The sequence below is a fragment of the Phascolarctos cinereus genome, unplaced genomic scaffold (genome assembly GCF_003287225.1).
Source record: "Phascolarctos cinereus isolate Bilbo 61053 unplaced genomic scaffold, phaCin_HiC Scaffold_4;HRSCAF=312, whole genome shotgun sequence".
Taxonomy (NCBI): domain Eukaryota; kingdom Metazoa; phylum Chordata; class Mammalia; order Diprotodontia; family Phascolarctidae; genus Phascolarctos; species Phascolarctos cinereus.
The window spans coordinates 442,462,169-442,475,289 of NW_027555847.1; the positions used below are offsets into that span (position 1 = coordinate 442,462,169).

Below are 13,121 nucleotides of genomic sequence, written 5' to 3' on the forward strand. Positions count from 1 at the left end.
GTCTTAGGTTGAATTTGAACTCAGGCCTTCCTGACTCCAAGTCCTCCCTTACTTTGTCCTATTACTATTAATATGTCCTCCCTTAAAGTGCAAGATCCTAGATCCAGAAAGGTCATCAAATCACCCTGAGGCACAGCTTTGGATCTAAGGGGGTAAATGAGGCCTAGAGTTCTTGTGTAGGTATTCAAACGCAGGACATATGGGTCTAATACACCTTATGTTGCTAGTACAATCCCTGTTATTCTTGGGATTTAGACTATTCTTATGCTATATAAATAATGATTATCATCATCATCTTCAGTCATAATCAGCCTCCTTGTGATGAGGTGTAGATTCTTGGGGTGCTGGGACCCCAAAATCATGACACGGTAGGTCCTGCCCAAAAGAATTTGACCCAAATCTTCTTTCAGCTAAAGACAAGGTTTTTAGTAGAGAAGGGCCATACAGGTCAGAGTCTTAAGAAATCTGAACATTAATGATACCCATAAGGACTGGTGGGCATGAGGAAATCTCAGCATTTAAATGGGGGCCAAGATGGATCTTATATACACTTAAGTAATTTTGAGTGACCAGAGGAGGGGCTGGGAAGAGGATCTGGGTGACTAGGGGAGGAGATTAGGGAAAATGGGAGTGTCTGGATGGGGTTACCCCGGAATAGACAATGAAGGACTAGGCTTTTATTAGGATAACAAAGAACTGGAAGGAAGAGGTTGTATGTGGTCTGGATAAGATCAAAGGTGGGATATATCAAAGATTAGGATCAAAGCTTCATTAGGATGTCAAAGGGAGATAGGGCCTAGGAGATAGGTCCATCAAAATAAGAGATAAGGAAAGGCCAGTTGAGTGGAGTATAACCTCAGGCAACCATTTGAGACCAGAGTGAAGTCAAAGAAAGTTTAAGGGTTTTCTGGGGCCCCACAGACAAAGTGAGACCCAAATTCTTTTTGGGGCAAGGGGCAAAGGTCTCAGCTTGGGCCCATACCCCATCATCTGTTCCTAACCCAAGCCCCAGAGACTTGCTCAAGAACACTCAGGGAGTCAGTGTCCCTGGTCAGAAGACTTGAACCTAAGATGTCTGACTTCAAAGACATGGTAATGTTTTTACCTGGTTTTTGGTTGTTTCTCATTGCTTCTAGTCCTTCTAACATCTCTGGAATTGAAGGTGTGGCATCCTCACTGTAGAGTTGCAAGGGATTTCAGAGACCATGGAAGTCCCTCCTGGGGTTGAAGGCACAAAGAAAGATAAGACCTGGGTGATTTGCTCAAAGCCTCAACAGGTCCATGGCTCCTTCACTTTGAAGCTCCCCCCTCCCTTGTTTGTTAGGATCCTGGTGACTGCTCTCCTTAGGATGGTGACTCTGATGTTCATGATTGTCACCATCAGTCCTGGGGCTGCTGAGGGAGGCTCAGAGCCAGGCGAGTGGGCCCCATGGCTTTAGAGTCAGACATTCTAGGTACTAGTTCTCAGACTAGGAGTACCGATTCTGTGAACCATTCTAAGCCCCCTATCACCTGAGAAAGGCCTAAAACTTAGATTGGCCAATCAGGAGAAAGATATTTTTGCCCACTCTGTGCTTAAGCTTTGAGTGCTCTGGCATAATAGACATGCTTTGCTTTGCTCCCTGAGTAAACCCAAAATGCCCCTTCCTGTGTCAGCAGTTACAAGGCCAGATGAAACTGACTAGGAACATTCTTCTGTTTGTAACCACCAAGGATATCGTGCCTTGAACTAGACACTATCTTGAATAATGGGACTTTTCTTATGTTTTCTTATGTTATTATTATGTCATGTTAATGATAGAAGAAACACAGACATCCTGGATTTATAATTTCAATTGACACTTTGACACTTAGCTTATTGTATTTACAATCTATCCTATTAAGAAATTACTTTCTCATATTATGGTTAACACATATGAAGATTACAATTTTGGTTGACACAGGCATCCTCAGTTCAGAATTATTTTCTGACTCCCATGCAATGCATGATTCTCTGGCTTAACGAGAATAAATGAGCACCTTCTAGCTCATGTACAGCCTAACTCTGTTTGTTCCTTGGTCAAGCCTTTGGTAAAGTGAATCCCTTTCTGTTTGTTCTTGAACAAACCGTTGGTGAGGGGGAAACTGATTCTATTTGTTTCTCTGGACCAAACCTTTGGTAAATGTTTGACATTCCCCATGTCAGCGTGTGTGTTTACGTACATATACATGCATATATATATGATGTGCATATATATGCATATGCATATATATATGTATATATAGGTATGTGGATATAAAAGTAGACATATAGATAATATTGATAACAGATATGCAGATGTGTATGTGTATATATTTATATTTATGTATTTAAACATACACATATATTCATTTTTATTCAGTCATTTCAGTCATGCCTGACTCTTTGTGACCCCATTTGGGGTTTTCTTGGCAAAGATACTGGAGTTGTTTGCCATTTCCTTCTCCAGCTCATTTTATAGATGAGGAAACTGAGGCAAACATGGTTAAAACACAGTAAGTATCTGAGGCCAGATTTCAGCTTGGGACAATGAGTCTTCTTGATTTCAGACCTGGCACTCTACCCATTGAGCCACTCAGCTGTTCCACATGCATATATACACACATACACACATATACATACATATATATGTATATATGTATATACTATGTTATATTTCTATTTATATATATATTCATATATAAAATCCCCTTTCTATTCATTTTTTCATGGATAGAATGGAATCCATAGTATCCTATATTAAATATGGCAAGGCATTTCAGAGGTGATTAGTGTGAATCCTTGAGAATGTGCCATCCTTGAGAGCAGGAACTTTTTTTTGGTATCCCCCAGGGTTTTGAACATAGTAAACACTTAATAAATGGCTTATCCATCCATTCATTCATTCATGGACCCTGAGATGGAGATGACTTGTTTAGCCCCTCTCCCCAGTTAGTCTAATGTTTGATCTTAGTGTAGTGTTATTTTTATAGATCTCTTAGGATTATCTCTATGACTACTCTTATGACCAGCAGCACTTCCAGTAGTCTGGATATATGTCTCCCTCCTGTGAACAAAATCTGTATTGCAGTATGTGTGTGTGTGTGTGTGTGTGTGTGTGTGTGTGTGTGTGTGTGTGTGTGTGTGTATGTGTGTGTGTGTGTGTGTGTGTGTGTGGTGTGTGTGTGTGTGTGTGTGTGTGTGTGCATTTTTAAGTATTCATCTGCAAACCTCAACTAGTACCAACATTTCAAATTTGCCTTGACCTTAGGCCTGGAGCCCATCAGACTGGTGGGGCAGGCAAGGACCTGTTGCTTTGGCCCTGAGTGGAGCAGTATAAGGGGAGCGACCTTTAGAGGATCTAGGCCTTTGGGCTGGAACATGAGGGAAGGCAGCCACCAGATGCCTGAAAAGTCTTTAGTGGTTTCTACCTGCCACTTATAAAACTCTTTAGTTGGTCTTAGGGAAACTCCTAGAGGTCAGTGGCTCTACCCCTGTCTTTGTCCTCTCTGCCTTCCATACATGGCTGGATGCTAGAAAGCATTAATTCCTTCAGGTGGTTAGGCCAGAATCTGGAAATCTAGGCACTTGCCAGTACAGTTTTTCATTAGTTTCCATTCTCTGTCTCTTTTTCCCCATTCTCCCTCTCTCTGCCTTTGTCTCTGTTTCTCTCTGTCTCTCCTCCATCTCTCCCTCCCTTTCATTATCTCTTCTTTCTCCTCTTCTCTTAAATTCTGTGTGTGCGTATGTGCATGCATGTGCATGTATCTGTGCAAAAACATTTATAACATCTCTTTTAGTGATGGCTAGAATTTGGAAAGTGAGGGATGCCCATCAGTTGAATGCCTGAGCAAGTTATAGCATGTGAATACAATGGAATACTATTGTGTCCAAAGAAAGGATAAAGGCAGTGATTTCAGAGAAATCTGAGAAGACTTGTATGAGTTGATGCAAAATTAAGTGAGGAGAGCAATTTATATAAGAACAATGATAATGTAAAGATGACCAACTCTGAAAGACTTCAAAAAATTCTGATCAACACAAGGATCAACAACAACAATAATGATAATGATAATGATAATAATAATAATAATATTATAGTCATATAACACTATGTGCCAGAACTGTGCTAAGTGCTTTACAATAATTTTCTAATTTGATCCTCATAATCACTCTGTGAGGTAGGTATTGTTATTATTATCCCCATTTTATAAGTGAAGAAACTGAGGCAAAAAGAGGTTAAGTGATTTACGTAGGGTCACACAATAAGTGTCTGAAGCTGGATTTGAACTCAGATTTTCCAGATTCAAGGCCCAGCACTCTATACACTGTGCCACCTAGCTTCCAGAGGAATTTTCAGAGGACCCAGGACGAAACATATTACCTGCCTCCACATAGGTGATGTACTCAAGTGGTACACTTAAAGTACTTATTGAAGCATTTTTTTTAATACATGGATAATTTGAGAAATTGTTTCATTTGACTCTATATGTTCGCAACAGGTTTTGTTTTTCATTTTCAATGTAGAGTATAGGAGGAGATGGGAAGGAAAGAATTCAGAGTTGAAAATGAAACTCAATTTTTAATTACGTTTTAAAAACTTTTTTGAAAGTAAAAAGAAGAGAGAAAGTAAGAAAGCCTTTAGGATATTGGGTGGATACCTTGCAATGAGCTTATAAGAGGGAAGAAATGAAGGTTACATAAGATGGCTAGGCATGGGTGGGTTGTGATTGGTATCATTGGATGTAACATCCAAATCAATGAGACAGTAGGTCTTTTTAAGTATTTCTTATCCCATTCCACTTATTACCAGAAGCTGAGGAAGCATCTTTTCCCACAACTAGGCCAGATTTGTATTGGCTCACACCCTCAAATACCCATCTAACTCATGATCTTTGATCATCATCCCTATCTCTGAGGTTGTTGGAAGTTAAGTACCCTCTTCTACCAGATAGGAAAGCTTAACAACTTCTACTTACCCTATATATGTATTTCCTCTTGAAACTCACCATAATAGCATAATACTGACTATAAGAAAAAGGAAATCCTAGTTATGAAGGCTACACCTGAAGTCTAGTAGCATCACCTATATTGTGCAAGCACCTGGTAGGATTCTTACTAGACACATGAAGCATAAAGTCCTTGGAGAAGGTGCACAAACAATCCACTGATCAGTATGTACTTTTTCTAGCTCAAAGAGTTCAACTTCCATTTAAAGACTCACACCCTATTGAATTCCCAGTGGGCTACAGGTATATCTTCCATTGACAATTATTCAGTATTCTTTGCGCTTAATGAGTTGCATTACTTTAGAGAAATTGTATAGTTTTTAATGATCTCTGAGCCCTGGCCCATCTTTTTAAAGGTCCAGCATTCAACTTATGTTATAGGTTGTGAGTCATGGAGTATTGGCTTCCAAACAAACAAACAAAAAAGGTAGCTGAGAATTATTCCAAGAGTAATGGAGAGATTTGTGAGGGGTTGAACAGGCTGTAACACATCACAAAGAATTTTGAAGTAAGAATTCTATAAACAGATATCAAAGAAATTTATGATTAAAAAATAAGCTACACATAGCATGATAAACAGCTGATAGACAAGACCTTCACTGGTAGACCACACTGTCTAGGGAAATTGAATAAGAATTCCCAGAATGTTGAATGGATTCTTTGTAGTAAACATGTGGAAGAGGCCAGAGTATATAGAGGCATTCATTGGTGGCAATTTGCATTTTTAGAAGGATTATCTGTAAAAGTAGAGTTATAAAGGACTTTAAAGTGTACCTAGTCCAACCTCTATCATTTTTACAAAGTTGGAAATAGAGGCCTCAGGAGCCCAAAATCATACTAATAGGAGATAGTATATCCTGGAATCAAATTTACCTTATCTAAACCTAAAATCAGTGCTTTTCTCAATATCCCTTATTGTGGCTTGAAAGAATACCAAGACAGGTCTAAAGGGAGTACAGTCTGAGAACAACATAAACAGCTTCAGGAGAATTCTGACATGGACAACTTCAGCTCCCAGGGTCTATTAGCCAAGATCTTGGGACTGGTGGATGGTGTTCAGGGACCCTTGGTATGATACCAAAATTCAATTTTTTATTTTATTTTTTTTAACAGAGAGAACCTCAGAGTGCTGGAACTCTATCATTACCCATGGTCCACAGACAATGATCTCTATGAACTCAATGGAACCTGCCCTTTCTATGACAGACAGATTAACCGTAATTCCCTGTCAGAATGCCTAAAAAAAAAAAAAAAGGAAGACGATGTTCCTATGACTATCCTGCTGCAAATTACCATTAAACAGAGCAAATAAATGGCCAGGTTTGATAACTAGCATTGCAAACCTTCTCCTACCTGGTGTTATAGCCATCATAAGACAGACCACCAGTTGGGAGGGGCAGGTCCTCAGAGCTCTAGAATGCTCATCAACTGCAGTTTTAGGCTGGGAAACATTTTCTCTGGCTGTATAGACATTTAGTGAAATGATAGCTTTGAATCTTGGTTAGCCTGAACCATCTGCAGAACTAATACCACTGATTACCAACATATTAAAGCATTTTCTGGTACGTGGTTTTGCACTGCAAAACCATGAGCATTATATGGGATGAAAAGACTGGAGAGGTGGTGAGTGTGATAGGTTTTGAAGGGCTTTAAATGCCAAGCAGAAGATTGCCAGTACAGGATGAGAGAATGAGTTATTTTACTTATGACTACATGTGTGCATGTGTGTAAACAAAGGCTTATAGACAACTTTGAAAGAGACGTAGGCTATGGAGTTCAACCCTCCTTCTTTTACTGATAAGGAAACAGAGGAGACATACCCAGAGAGGTTAAATGATTTGCCCAAGGTCATACAGCTAGTGTCCAGTCAGGATTTAAACACAGTTCTTCTCAAGTACAGATCCAGCATCCTGCCCTATACCACTGCCAGAATCCCAATGGCAGCCAACATCAAGGAGCCAGCCTAAGTTGATGTTAACCAGAGAGGTCTGGCTAATGCTGTGTCTTGCCACTGTTGATAGTTATTTTCAGTCGTCTCTGATTCTTTGTGATCCCATCACTTGCAGAATGCTCCAATGTTAATCAATAAGCATTCATGAAGCATTCACCTCACCCCATGCAGATTTTGTTATTCACTGTTTTGCCAGTGGGGCAGCTAGGTGGCACAGTGGATAGAGGTATGGGACTGGAGTCAGGAAGACCTGAGTTTAAATCCTACCTCCAATACTTACTGAACAAAATCACTTAACCTTCTGTACCTCAGTTTCCTCATCTATAAAATGACCTGGAGAAGGAAATGGCAAACCACTCCAGTATCTTTGCCAAGAAAACCCCAAGTGGGGTCATAAAGAGTCAGATACAACTAATCCACTAAAGATCAACAATTCTGTCAGCCTGGAAACTGAGGCTCAGAGGAATGAAGAGGTGCCTTATCCAGATATTAACAGCCTAAAGATAGCTGAGTGACATTGAACATGTGTTTCCTGATTTCTTTTTTTAATTTTATTTATTATATTCTGAGCTTAAGAAATAAAACAAGCATTTCAATCACATAGAATAGAAAAAAAAGATGATTGTACATGAAACTACAAATCTATTATATACAACTTGTTATTCTTAAATATATAGTAAAGTTATCATGTAACTTTCTTCCTGTTCCCTTTTTTTCTTCCCTCCCTTACCACCCTAGAGATAGCTCCTAATTTCAAGTTTATATTCTTTTCCTGTTTCAGAGCAGGCCTTGGCAATGGCAGTTGTCCAGCTATTATAATTTGAGGACTCTCAATGCTCCCCAATTATAATCCCATTCATGTGCCTGGAAAGTAAGCTCAATGCTTGTCTCTCAGGGAGGCTTGCTCTTCTTCCTGCCCCAGTTATCTTGTTTTTCTAGGCATATAGAGATTATTCATAGCAGCTTTTTAAAAGTTAGCTCCATTGCCTCCTATTAGGCAAAACTGTGTCCTTCATCTCCCCTTCTAAGCTTCTGCTAGAAGCAATTTGGGAAAAATTGATAGGAATGAGCCTGGTAGACTATTCTGGGCTAGGATCTATTATCAAAACTGACCTGTCCTTTATCAAGGTATAGCAACCCCAGTGATTATCACCTCAGAGAGATCATCAACCGAATTAATTATAAAGACTCCTACAAAATATAAGCAGCAATACTAAAGTGTGTCGTGGTTCTGTAAAGAAAACAATAAAAACAAGTCAGAGTCAATGCTAAAAGTCAGGGTGACTTTGAGATCAGGGAGGAAAACTAAGGACAAGCAAAATAAAACAAGGATTTAAAAGAAAGGAGGATAATGAAAGGTAAAGGGCCACTCCTCGGAGTGGAAGAATGATAACTGCCAACAGAAAAGGAAGAGTAATTCAGTTCTTATTTTATTTTGCTTTTCTCAGACAAGGGGTATGACATTCGGATTGGAAAGCATCAAACAAAAATGGTTACGGGGAATTTGACACCTAAAGTAAGTAGGGATGGACATAGAGCACCATACCCTCAATGGATTCAAAGACCACCTAAACCACAACTATATCTCCAGTGACACTGGCCTCCTTGCTGTTCCATGAGCAAGACACTCTATCTCTGAGCTTTGAGCATTTTCTCTGGCTGTTCCCCCATCCCTGGAATGCTGTCTTTCCTCATTTCTACTTCCCAGCTTCCCTGGCTTCCTTCAAGTCCCAGCTAAAATCCTATCTTCTTTAGGAAGCCTTTCCCAACCACACTTAATTCTAGTGCCTTCCCTGTGTTAATTTTTTCCCCTATTTATCTGTATATATTTATTTGTATGTTGACTCCACCATTAGACTGAGAGCTCCTTGAGGGCAGACCCTTTTGTCTTTTGACTCTTTCATCATTTAGTATAGGGCCTGGCATATAGTAGGTTCTTAATAAATGTTTATTGATTGATTACTTAATTTGGAAGAAAAAAACAGATGTAAAAGGAAATGAAATGATGTAATGGCTTCTAAATACAAACAACTGTCCCCAAGTATTTGAAGGGTAGTGGTAGAGAAGGACTAGACTTTATCTTCTTGGAGGCCATGAGGAAGAACTAGGAGCAGTGAGTGAAGTTGTTAAGAAGTACATCTACCAGATATGAACAAGCAGTTTTCTGATGAAGAAATCAAAACAATTTATAGTCATATAAAAATGCTCTAAATCATTATTGATTAGAGAAATAAAAATTGAAAGAATCTTAAGATATTTTATACCCATCAGATTGGCTAAAATGATAGAAAGAAAAAGTTACAGATATTAGAAGGGATATGAAAAAATTAGGATACATTCACTGTTGGTAGAACTGTGAACTTAGAACATTTTGGAGAGTAATTTGGAATTATGCCCAAAAGAGTTATAAAACTGCCATACTCTTTGACCCTGCAATACCACTATTAGGTCTATTTCCCAAGATAGGGAAAAAGGAAAAAAAAACCTATTTGTTCTAAATCATTTGTAGCAGTTTTCTTTGTGATGGCAAAGAACTGGAAATTACAGGGATGTCCAGCAATTGGGGAGTGGCTGAACAAGTTGTGGCATATGATTGTGATGAAATATTACTATCTATAAGAAATTATAAGCTTGATGATTTTGGAAAAAAAACAGGAAAGACTTCTACAAAGTAGTGAAGAACAAAATAAGCAAAACCAAGAGAACATTGTGTACAGTAATTGCATTATTGTTTTAAGAACAACTTTCAATGACCAAGTCATTTTGACTATCATAAATGCCCAAATTAACTACAAAGGAGCTATGAATGAAGACGCTATCTGTATCCAGAGAAAGAATTGAAAAAAAAGGTGTTTTGTACAAATTTACATTTGTATACCTATTTGTGTCTTAATGGTGTAGCCATCTCTAGGGTGGGAGGGGGATGGGGGTAAAAGTTACATGATAACTTTAACATATTTAAAAGGGAAAGCAAGTTGTACATAATAGATTTACATTTTCATGTGCAATCCTCTTGTTGTATTCTACTTTGATACGGAAATGCTTTTTTATTTCTTAAGTGCGGAATAAAAATTCAAAACAAAAACATAAACAAAAACCCAAAGAAATACATTAAAGCTCCATGTTGGAGCCTAATACTCACAAAATATGAGTTACTAAAAAGCATAATGGGCTCCCTGTTCCTACCTTGAAGAATTGCTGGGAGGATCAAATAAGATATCTGTAAAAGTGCTTATCACAGTGCCTGGCATATAGAAGGATCCTAATACATGCTTGTTTCCTTCCCTTTCTCTTCCTGGAGAGGCAATGGGTTCTACTTCCTTGCAGATCTTCAAGCAGAAGTTGGATGACCATGTACCAGGGACCTTATAGAGAATATTTCTCTTTGGAAAGGCTTGAACTAGATAGATTTTGAGGTTCCTTTTGAATCTGAACGTTCACTCTCCACTCTCCACTCCTACAATCCTTCTTGAATCCTGAAAGGGATAAGAAATTCCTCATGAGTGTGAGAAATAATTCATTTGGACTCCCTACTCTATTCCAATCAGTATCAATCAATTGGATATGATTCCATAGGGATAGTGATTATAAGTTCTGTATATGAGGCCCCAGAACTGAGAGCTGTAGATTGTAAGGTCACTTGCTTAATCATAGGAAGCTAACTAAAAGCCCTCCACCCTTGTTTTTCCTTGTCATGGTGACCAAGTCCAGTGTGGTAGAGGTGACACAACTACATGGAAAATGCTTCAATTTTTGTACCCCTGGACCATTCTCTCTTGGCCAAGGAATGCAAATGGCCATCTTAAGATCATCTTATGACCACTTAGTCAGTGGAGATGCCCCATGCTTCACCCAACCTGTCACACCCTTGCTAACATGTCATTTTTGGCCCTCAAGAACAAGGTCTACCAACCAATGAGATTCTGTATTTTACTATACCTCTTTTGCATATTTGGGTATCAAACCCTATAAAAACAAGGTCCCAGAAGAAAGAAGCATCTCGGATCATGAGGAAGATCTGAGGTCTACTTCATTAGAGGGGATCACCGACTCTTTAATACAGTGCCATTTGCTCAGAGCTCTGCCTCAATCTCTTATTGTAGATGGGACAATTTTAATCCCTACACTATCTGATCCACTTTATGTTGTGTTAAGTAAGGTATAAGAAGATTGCAAAGGTAGAAAAGGGTTAGGTTATCAAGGGCTTTGAACGTGGAACAGCAGATTTTCTATTTGGTCCTGAAGGTAATAAAGAATGACTAAAATTTATTGAGTGGAGGTGGGGATGGAACATAATCAGATCTGCATTTTAGGAAAATCACATTAGTGGTTGAATGGAGGATGGATTGTAGTGGGAAGAGATTTGAGGCTGGCAGATCCACCAGCAGGCTATTGCAATAGTCAAGATATGAGTTGATGACAGCCATGTACCTGAGTGGTGGCAGTGTCAGTGGAGAGAAGGGGGGATATTACAGAGATGTTTAAGATATGAGGAAATCAACAGACCTTAGCAAGAGATTGGAAATGGGGGATGAGACAGAGAGTAAGGAGTCAAGAATGACTCCTAGGTTTCAAGCCTGAGAGACTGAAGAATGGTGTGGATAGCAAGTGAGATTTAGGGGAAAAGCTAATGAGCTCTTTCTTGGACATGTTGAGTCTGCTGGACAAGATGTCTACTGGACATCTAGTTCAAGATGTCTGAAAGGTAGTTGGAGATGCAAGATTGGAGGTCAGCAGACTGGTTGGGAAAGAAGAGGTAGAATAGAGAGTCCTAATTAAATCTACTGGAGCTGATGATATCACCAACTGAAGTAGGACAGAGGGAAAAGAGGGCCCAGAACAGAACTCTGGGGGACCCCTAGCGTTAGAAGATGTTGAGGAGTCAGTAAAGGAGATTAAGAAGGAACAGTCAGCTAGGTTGGTGAAGAACTAGGAGAGACTGGTGCCCTAAAAACTAGAGAGAAGAGAGCATCAAAGAGGAAAGAGTGATCAACAGTGTCAAAGGCTGCAAGGAGGAAAATGAGGACTGAGAAAAGGCCATTAGATTTGGCAGCTAAGAGATTATTGATAACTTTAGAGAGAGCAGTTTTAGTGGAATGACAAACTTGGTAACTGAATTCTAAGGGGTTAAGAAAAAAATGAGAGGTGAGAAAGTAGAAACAGCCATTGTAGATGGCCTTCTCAAGTTTAGCCACAAAAGGCAGAAGAGATATAGGACAATAGCTATCAGGGATGGAAGGATGACTTAACAGTGATGCTCACTGGGCAAAACTAAAATTTGTTAACCATCTTGGTTAGCTTTATCCAGACCCACTACAAGTTGTTTTTCTATTCTTCCTTGTTAAAAGGACACATTTATTGTAGGGTAGTTAGAATGTGAGGATCTCTCTAGCTTTCCTCTTGTGGATAGTTATTTGCAAAGGCTAATTTTTAAATAATGCCTTTCTAAGTCATCATGACTCCACCACCCTCCTATTCAGTATTTCTCAGTGAACTTATAATTTGTTTTGTCTACACATGTTTCTAAAATCCTAGCTTTAAAAGGATCTCTAATACAGTTATTTACTTGCTTAGAGATAGAAATCAGCTGAAGACTCATATGTGAGCTCATGACATAGGACATCATTTCATTGGCCATGATATAGATACAATTCTAAAACTTTGCTTTCTTCAAAGAGATACACTATAAAGGACAAGTAAGAAGCCACTTGTTTATTTTGGAAATAATGGAAAAATAATCATTCCCCAAACCAAGACACCTATCTACTGGACTAAAAAGGTCCATCTGTAGCTTTATCCCTTTAACTAGAAGCCTTTGGTTCTTCAACTGTATGAAGTTTAATGCAAAAAAGGAAACATATTTCATTAGAAAGAAAAAGAAAGGTAACTGAGGATATTAGCCCCCAGGAAAGGAAATTAGAGTGAAGACAGGACAAGATAGACCTACCTACTTGGCAGTTTTGCCTACCTTGGACCCAGGCACAAAGAGACCGAATTATGAGTAAAGAAATATGTCTTTGGAGAATATTTTTTTTATTATTTTCTTTCTTTTTTAATTTTTATTTTAAAAATTATTTATTTTTAGTTTTCAATATTTACTTTTATAAGATGAGTTCTAAAATTTTCCCCCTCTTTCCCTCTCTCCCCAAGACAGCATGCAATC

At 38.8% G+C, this 13,121-nt stretch overlaps 1 long non-coding RNA gene across 5 annotated transcripts in view; it reads left to right on the forward strand.

Annotated features, from left to right (window-relative positions):
• Positions 1-13,121, forward strand: part of LOC110214740 (uncharacterized) — a 231,906-nt gene that overhangs the window by 22,080 nt on the left and 196,705 nt on the right. Inside the window, exon 3 of one of the 5 annotated variants that reach the window (XR_002326360.2) lies at positions 1,137-1,242. The exons of the other annotated variants lie outside the window; for them this stretch is intronic. This is a non-coding gene — a long non-coding RNA (uncharacterized LOC110214740). Of the gene's footprint in view, positions 1-1,136; positions 1,243-13,121 lie in introns of those variants that run through there. 5 annotated transcript variants of the gene reach the window in all.